Source organism: Amblyraja radiata, chromosome 31, assembly GCF_010909765.2.
Source record: "Amblyraja radiata isolate CabotCenter1 chromosome 31, sAmbRad1.1.pri, whole genome shotgun sequence".
Lineage (NCBI taxonomy): Eukaryota > Metazoa > Chordata > Chondrichthyes > Rajiformes > Rajidae > Amblyraja > Amblyraja radiata.
Window position 1 is genome coordinate 31,044,759 of NC_045986.1, and position 9,051 is coordinate 31,053,809.

At 45.1% G+C, this 9,051-nt stretch overlaps 1 non-coding gene across 1 annotated transcript; it reads right to left on the reverse strand.

Annotated features, from left to right (window-relative positions):
* Positions 1-8,447: 8,447 nt before the first annotated feature.
* Positions 8,448-8,639, reverse strand: LOC116990677. The gene has a single exon (XR_004416600.1). It is a non-coding gene; the product is annotated as a U2 spliceosomal RNA (small nuclear RNA).
* Positions 8,640-9,051: the final 412 nt, after the last annotated feature.

A 9,051-nucleotide genomic window follows, 5' to 3' on the forward strand; every position in this document is an offset into this window, starting at 1 on the left:
GTTGCTGGTATGAAGCTGAAAATCTCCCACCCATTGACCTTTCCATCGCTCCAGGCAACACTTAGCATTTTCAAATTAAAGTTTCCAATCTCTTAAAGTCACAGTCTTTAGACTTTAGAGTTTTGACTATACAGCGCGGAAACAGACACTTTGGCCCACTGAGTCCGCGCCGACCAGCGATCACCCCGTACACTAGCACTATCCTACACACACTGGCGACAATTTACCATTTCTTAACTGATGCCAATTAATTTACAAACCTGCAAACCTGGGAAAAAGAAGAGGAGTATTTACAGATGCAGCCTCCATCACAGTGCCGTGTGTGTACGTTCTCTCTGTGTCTCCGTGGGTTTTCCCCGGGTGCTCCGGTTCCCTCCCACACTCCAAAGATGCTCCAAGGGTCGCGACCCGAAATGTCACCCATTCCTTCTCTCCAGAGATGCTGCTTGTCCCACTGAGTTACTCCAGCATTTTGTGTCTACCTTCAAACCTGCAGGAATGGGCGACGTTTCGGGTCGAGACCCTTCTTCAGACTGATGAGGTAAATTATCCCCAGTGTGTAGAATGGGACTGGTGTGCGGGGATCGCTGGTCGGCATGGACTTCGTGGGCCAAAGGGCCTGTTTCCACGCTGTATCTCTAAACTAAACTAAACTAAAGTAAACCAAAACAAAAATACAGTTTCATCAAACTCTTTATGAAGCACACTGCAAAGAGCTTCCGTCTGAAGAAGGTCTCGACCCGAAACGTCGCCTATTCTTTGGCTCCCTAGATGCTGCCTCACCCGCTGAGTTTCTCCGGTATATCTGTCCACCTTCGATTTCTCCAGCATCTGCAGTTCTTAGTTTTAAAAAAAAATAATTGTATTTATTACAAGTAAAGTACATTACAATAATACAAGCCAAATATAACTTTACATTTCTTGTACCACTTCATTTTTTAAGCTTTAAAAAGAGAAAAAAGTTAAGAAAGTGAGAAAGAATCGCGATTGTGTGAAAAAGACCCGTTATGCGAAGAGTTAGAGAAAAAGGTTAAGAAAAGAAAAAAGAGAGAAAGAAACAAAAGCTCTATTAAGAAGACAGAGCAGAAAGGGATAGACCAACTAGTTAAACAGCAAAGAGTTCTGGCCTGTTGAGCCACAGCCACAAGATGAGCACCTACGGTCTGTGTTATGTAAAATAACAGCCTCATGAAGAGTTAGAACGGCTGTAATGAAATCTCAGGAGCACCGGGAACTGAGGAGAAAAACATTGAAACTTTGTGTGTTGTGGCAGATTTTCCTTGATTGAATTAGCCAGCTTTATTCATGAGGCTGCACTTTCTGATATTAAATATTAAAGGAAGGAGAAGACTGCCAGGGTTTGCCAGATGGCCAGGGTATAGATGGACTCTTGCAACCCTGACGATAGCTGGAGCGTTCACTCACTTCCACACCTGTGAGTAAACGTCCCCTCCCACCTCCCACCTGGGTCTGTGCTGTCTTTCAGGAAAACCTGTCAACATGCAATGTCAGCACAGGTGTTGTCATAAACACACCTGTACCTGAATGTAGGTTATGGCCAAATGGCTTGCTGCATCTTTAATAAATCCCCTATAACGGCACAACATGGGCCAGGTAGTGTTCCTGCCCAATTCTCTTATTTAATACCAAAATGTCAGAAAAACCTGCAAGAGTAAAACTACAAAGACGTACAGGTTTGTAGGCTGAGTGGCTATGGTCAAATTGTAAATTGTGTCGGATAGTGTTAGCGTGCAGGGATCGCTGGGCCATGCCGAAGGGCCTGTTTCCCCGCTGTATCTCTATACTAAACTACAGGTGAAATATATTTACGTGTGCCTAATGAAAGATTCATTGGGAATGCAAATAGCAAAATCCGGCACCTTGCTGTGGAGGCATCTTCAGAATGAGAAACAGACAGTGGGAAATTCTTATTGTTTAAGAAAGAACTGCAGATGCTGGAAAAATCGAAGGTAGAGAAAAATGCAGGAGGAACTCAGTGGGTGAGGCAGCATCTCTGGAGAGAAGGAATAGGTCCTTTTACATGCATTTTAATTGAAAAGCAACACAAAATGCTGGAGTAACTCAGCGGGACAGGCAGCATCTCTGGAGAGGAGGAATGGGTGACGTTTCGGGTCGAGACCCTTCTTCAGACTGAGAGTCAGAGGAGAAATGAATATTTAAGTGAATAGCTTGGTGGCAGAAGGTGTTTGCTTGCGCAGAAATACTGCCAGGTATATAATACTACACTGGGATAAATTAGAAAGCTGTCCCTGTGAAGTCTAATGCATGGGCTTTCTTTGATGCAAAGTGTAAGAATCAGTTAGATGCCTTCTAAAAATTCGACTTGACACTGTTTTTACATACAATGCTTTAAAGCTGTGTCCAATCGAAGTTGTTTTTGAACAGTGGTCTGTCAACGTGTGAGTCCTTTACTACATACACTAAGGGATTCATCTGTTAGTTGTCCCACTTCAAACACAAGGCAGCTGTGACTGGCAAGTAGGTAGGTGCTGGAGTTTTCATATCAAATGGCTATTGGTCCTCAAGGGCCAAACAGCCAGATTAACGTTGACAGCCCATGCTGGTGCTGCCTTGCTCATAGAAAGATCAAAGAACAGTTTCACCATCACACCATCAGGTGAGCTCCAATCCCAGTTTCACTGAAGAGAGCGGAGTTCCCTTTCTCCCTTTGTGTGTGAAGGAACTGCAGATGCTGGTTTAAACTGAAGATTGTATTTAAGTCAGGTCTGAAGAAGGGTCTCGACCTGAAACGTCACCCATTCATTCTCTCCAGAAATGCTGCCTGTCCCGCTGAGTTACTGCAGCTTTTGGTGTCTCTATCTCCTTTTGACATCTTGAAGCTGTGTGTGTGAGGCCTGTTTGCCTCAGAAGCTCAGCAGTTGTGTCCAGTCCTGGAGCCTGAAGTGTGGGTGCTCAGTGTCGGAGCTTGGACCTGGAAGCCTTCAGAGAACAATCTGAAGATGGTGGAGGCCCAATAGAGGATCAGACCACCAACACACACAAAAAGCTGTAGTAACTCAGCGGGTCAGGCAGCATCTCTGGGGAAAAGGAATAGGTGATCTTTCTGAAGCAGGGTCTTGACCTAAAATGTCACCTTTTCCTTTTCTCCAGAGATGCTGTCTGACCCGCTGAATTACTCCAGCTTTTTGTGTCTATCTTCGGTTTAAATCAGCATCTGCAGTTCCTTCAGAGGTACAGTGAAAAGCTGTTGTTGCGTGATAACCAGTCAGCAGAAAGTCTAGACATGTCTGGAATAACATGTCTTGAATAACAGCAGAGGTCGTGGGAAGTAAAAAGGGAGAGATGGGCCAGGTGGGTGGTTGGAGGATGTCAATGTGACATCCAGCTTGGTGTAAAAGGTGGGATTGAGAGTGGCATAAAGATCCAGCCTGCACCTCCCACCTCCCTCTTCAGAGAGGCTTGTGTCAAATTTAAGAAGGATGAGGGGGAAACTTCATTGAAGCTTACCGAATAGTGAAAGGCTTCAATGTTTCGCCCAGCTAACACTGGAATTACTGTGGGGGCCAGGTCAATGGATATTTTTAATGTGGAGATTGATAGATTCTTGATTGGTACGGGTGTCAGGGGTTATGGGGAGAAGGCAGGAGAATGGGGTTGAGAGTGAGAGATAGATCAGCCATGACTGAATGGCGGATTACCCTGTTGAACAGAGTTTGTACGTTCTCCCTGTGACTGCGTGGGTTTTCTCCGGGTGCATCGGTCTCCTCCCACACTACAAAGACATGCAGGTTCGCAGGTTAATTGGCTTCTGTGAATTGTAAATTGTCCCTAGTGTGTAGGATAGTGCTAGTGTAAGGGGCAATCACCGGTCGGCACGGACCCGGTGGGCCGAAGGGCCTGTTTCCGCACTGTATCTCTAAACTCTAACGTCACTGCAGGAGAAACCTTCTTCAGGAAGCAGTTGCAGCCACTACAAGGGTTGATTGATTCGATTCTCCACTTGACAAGTTAGTCCCAGATTGAGCAGTCGTATTTGTGTCAGTAAACACACACACAGCAAGTCATTAAACAATCCAGACCCCCCATTGCACAGAACTGTTGCCGAGTGTCACAAGGCAGACACCTCAATCAATACAACGACTGCTGGGTTTTGTGCCGTTCCCAGTGTGTCTGGGGCTTCTGAAACACTTCAATCAAGGCTGGATTGAAATTCTGGTCAGCGTGTCCATCTGACAGTGGGAGGCTGCAATTAGATGCTTTCTCGTAAGTGGCAAATACTAAACCGTGTCACCAGCAAGCAGGAAGAGCAGAGATCAGCTCCAAATCACGGTGTCAAGACTGAGTCAAGAATGTCGTGTTGTTATAGGTCACAAACAGAACAATGACATCCTTACTTGCTGCTGCTGCTGCAACACACATTTGTAAACGTGTTAATCAGTAGATAATACAATAAACAAACATATAAAACATGTTCTTCATAAAAAATACCATAAAGCAAGAAAACAGTTTGTTTGGGGATCATAGTAAAATTATACAGCATTTCTAATGGATTTTAAAGGGGTTTATAATAGAAATCACCGTGCCCATGTGGTTAGTTTATAGTGAATATATAACCAGTTTATTGTGGCATTAAATTGGGTTAATTTAGTTTAGAGATACTGCACAGAAACAGGCCCTTCGGCCCACAGAATCCATGCCAACCATCGATCACCCGTTCACACTAGTTCACACTTTCACATCCACTCCCTACACTCTAGGGGCAATTTACAGTCTCATTAACCTGCAAACCCAAGACAGACACAAAGTGTTGAAGTAACTCAGTGGGTCAGGCAGCATCTCTGGAGAAAATAGATAGAAAATATAGAAAATATCCATTTTCTCCAGAGATGTTTCTGCACCACTGAGTTACTCCAGCATTTAGTGTCTAGTGTCGGTATAAACCAACATCTGCAGTTCCTTTTTATTGCATTTAACCTACAAACCCGTACGTCTTTGGGATGTAGGTGGAAACCTGAACACCTGGAGGAAACCCACGTGGTCACGGGGAGAACGTGCAAACTCCATACTGACAGCACCCGTAGTCACTGGGTGACAATCCCGGGTCACTGGTGCTGTGAGGCAGCAACTCTACCGTGCCACCCTAACTTATCTCTACAAAGAAAGATCCCATCAGGTTCCAGAAGAAGCTTAAAATCAAAGAAAGATTGGGGGAACTGTGGACGCACATGCAGTAAAAATGAAGCAGCAACATTATCACCTCATATTTCAAAACAAGTCACTTTGTCACACTCAGCTTGACTGGACAATGTAAATAGTAAGATTAAACGAGAACTTACCAGTTTGAAGTTTGATCTGTATTTTATGAGGAGTTACGATGAGGGATTACGTGAAGAACCCGCTCAGTGCGCAGGCGCGGCATACTTCCAAGCAGCGGTGTGGAATCACAGATAGACACAGTTATTTGAAGTAAACATAGTAAAGATAAGGAGACATCAATTTATTAGTTTGATCCATATAATGAGGGTGGGAGCGGAGGGCACGTAATCCCTCATCGTAACTCCTCATAAAATACAGATCAAACTTCAAACTGGTAAGTTCTCGTTTAATCTTACTATTTTACTTCGGAGTCACGTGAGTGACTACGTGAAGACTTCAAAGCTCTGTGATTTCAAACCGTGTACAATACAATACAATTTATTGTCATTTGAGCCCCAGTGAGACTCAAACGAAATTTTGTTTCCACAGCCATACAAACAAAGACAATGTCCTACAGACATACACACAATTAAGTTCACACAAACATCCATCACAGTGAACCCACTGTGATGGAGGCAAAGTCTTTTCTCTCCCCTGCTCTCCATGTCTCTCCCGATGTCCAAGCCCCAGGCGGGTGATGCTAAGTCCCACGGCCATTTTAGGCCGCGCGGGGCGATTTACGGCCCCGCTCCCGGTCTGAAAGTACAAGGTCGGAGCCCCGGCGGGCGCTGTAAGTCCCACGGCCATTAAGCCGTGCCGGGTGATGTATGACCCCGCTCCAGGTCGTTCCAACCCCGCGACACGGGCTGGAGAAGTCGCGTTGCGGGAGCTCCGGGAAGCGGTCTCTCTCTCCCCCCGGACCCGCGAGCTCCCAATGTCCCAGTCCACCGGACCTGCGGCTGCGTTGCTGGAGCCTCCGAGCCCCAGGAGTCGAGTCGCAGCAGCGAGTCACCACCGCTCCCCACGCTCCGGAGCCGGCCAGCCCCACGATGGTGAGTAGTCCGCAGCGCCACAGCTCCGCAGACTCCCGAGCCCCCGGGTCGTTCAGGCTGGAGGCCGCTCCGCGGTGCTAGGCCCCAACGACAACGGAGACCCGACAGGGAAAAGGTCGGGTCTCCCGTACAGGGAAGAGATTTAAAACGGTTTCCCCCTTCCCCCCCCCGCCCCCCACATATACACATTTAAAACCAAGCTTAAAAAAACACAAACACTACATTTAACTAGACAAAAATAAAAAAAAGACAGACAGGCTGTAGGAGCCGCTGCAACGAGTCGCGCCGCCACCAGTAACAGTTCATACTTCACTCGCTGCCGAAGTCATTCGAGGGAGGAAGTATGTTATCGTAATCAACCATGAATCTGTTTGTAAAAACAATAATGGTGTTATTAACAACAACAAGACCAATTGCTCCCCCGGGCTTAAATTATATATTTTTTTTGCAGATTCTTTTTCTGCAAACGATACAGGTTCTGTCAGTGGTTTGTTATAAAAGTTTGGAACGTATACTCCCTAGACCACCCTGCAGTAGCCAGGATGTGGTCCATAGGCTCGTCCATCCTCTTAGTTACTGACGTGGAAGCTGTTCTGGTGGAATAAGATTTTATACACGTTAGTATTTACTCCAGCAACTCCCAGCACCTGCTTGAGCCACTAGAGATAGTTTAGCTCGTCACCCGACCATGAGGTTTCCTGTGGCTGACCCATAAGGCTTTTTCCTCTCCCTCGGTATTCCTTATTGTGTCGATCTCTAAGTGGGTCATGCACATAAAACGTGGTTCAGGTGGGTATGCCCGGAATTTCATGACTGGACCTGATGTTCCTGGTCTGTTCTGTTTGGCCAACCCTTGAATGGGCATGTGACACTATCTGGTGTTATAACCATGTTGTCCCATCGCAGTAGATGGGAGAGCTGGCTCTTTGTGTTGATGTAAGGCCACCAGCATGTCCATCTTCAGGGTAGGCTGTTCCAGGGTGAGTGACCTGGCTGGTGATCATCCCCTAAGGTATGTCAGGATTTCACTGACATCCCAATTTGGGTGTACCTATTTCTGGGGAATGGATTGATATACCTCTCCTGTACCTGATCACCAGTGAGCGGTACCCAAGTTGAGTAGGCTAACAGAACATGTCCTTCATTGTGGTGAAGACCTGCCAGGAGCTCCAGTACAGTTTTTTGTTATAGTTGAATGTGTAATTCCTGTTTTGGAAAACAGTGTACCATTTCTTGATGCTCCTCAGGTATGTTCCCTAGGATATGCGACGGAATGCTGTCATCAGGTTGATAGTGCTCCTGATCCAAGCACAGCAATGGTCTTCCCAATTCTGCAATTCTTTTAATGACCATGTCGAGGATCACTGGGAACCATGCTTGTGGACTTGGTCCACTGTAATTTGCGTAGTACCCGACTGATGAAGCCGTAGTACCTATTGAAGAGGTAGAAGGAAAGGAAAACATAGAGATTAGGTTCCCCCCACCCCTCAATACGCGGGAATGTCTCCATTGCCGCTGCCTTGAGATTGGTTTCATGTGACGTAAGTTAGTACGTGGTGATTTAATTGGATATAAGGAATCGATATCTGGTGTCCATATTGCTTAGTGATTTCAGCAAATATTTTTGGTTTAAATGTATGTTTACAGTATTTAGCTCACCTGATAGGTGAGTTACTGATGGTCAAACATGTTTGACGACATACGGTTTCCAATTGTTAATAAATTGTCCCCTAATATCGATGTTCTCCGCCCAAGTGGTTTGGTATATGCCACCACTGATGTTGTTATCTTATAAACGAACATGCAAATTTTGTGGATTACTGAGCAAATGCTTCACTAGAATTAAGTAAGTTAATATATAACATGTTTAAGTCAATTCATATTGGCATTAAGTATTACAAGCTCAGTAACACATCAGGACACATAAGATGTTACTCAAAACAGGTGGAAGTGTACAACCATAATCCTTCCTGCCGATAAATTCCATGATAACACTACAGATTAATCCATTTGCCCCCATATTACAGGTATGGAGATAGTTTTGAACACTAGTATCTCAGCTCATAGGAAAGGTACAAAATTCAGTAGCTGGTAATGCTGCTATATCCCAATTACTTTGCCACGTAGTTGATTGGTGGTTAATGCACCATGACTGATAGTCTTAATGAATACCAGATAACAACGTTGTGGATGGTCAACGTAAATATCTGGATATATATTTTGTGCACCGTTCCCAGAGGCACTGCAATACTGGGTCGATGCGTGGAGTGGACGGAGCAAGCCCCTATTCCATCTCCCTGTTCCAAAATTCAATTTAATATATGGTCCCTAGATAAGGGACGTATCAGATTATTAAACTGATAAGAACAGATACTACACTTGATCTTAGCCAAAAGGCCGAGAAGCGATGCAGCTAAAGCTGTATCCAAGGATAGTTTGTCGTTAATATATAGACATGCCATGACGGAATGTTTCTAAGTGCCAGGGCTAGTTGATTCTGGATAACTTTGACTTAAATGCCGCAACGCTCATCATGGTTACTCCATCCAGGTAATTGCGGTATATCCGAAACTTATATGAGAAGGTACTGAATAGTGTGCATCTTCAAGGTCGATGTCTACCATAAAGTATCCTTGGATCCATGGTAGTAGTTACAAATCCCATGATTGGGTATACCTGGTGAAATACTCAAGTGGTTTATCAACGATGGTGCGACATTCACCATCGTGGGAGGGTAGACCACTTGGGGTGCTTGCTGAATTGGTGGCAAGATATTAATTCTATTCCCCTTGTATTTATTTTTTTGGTATATAACTACCAA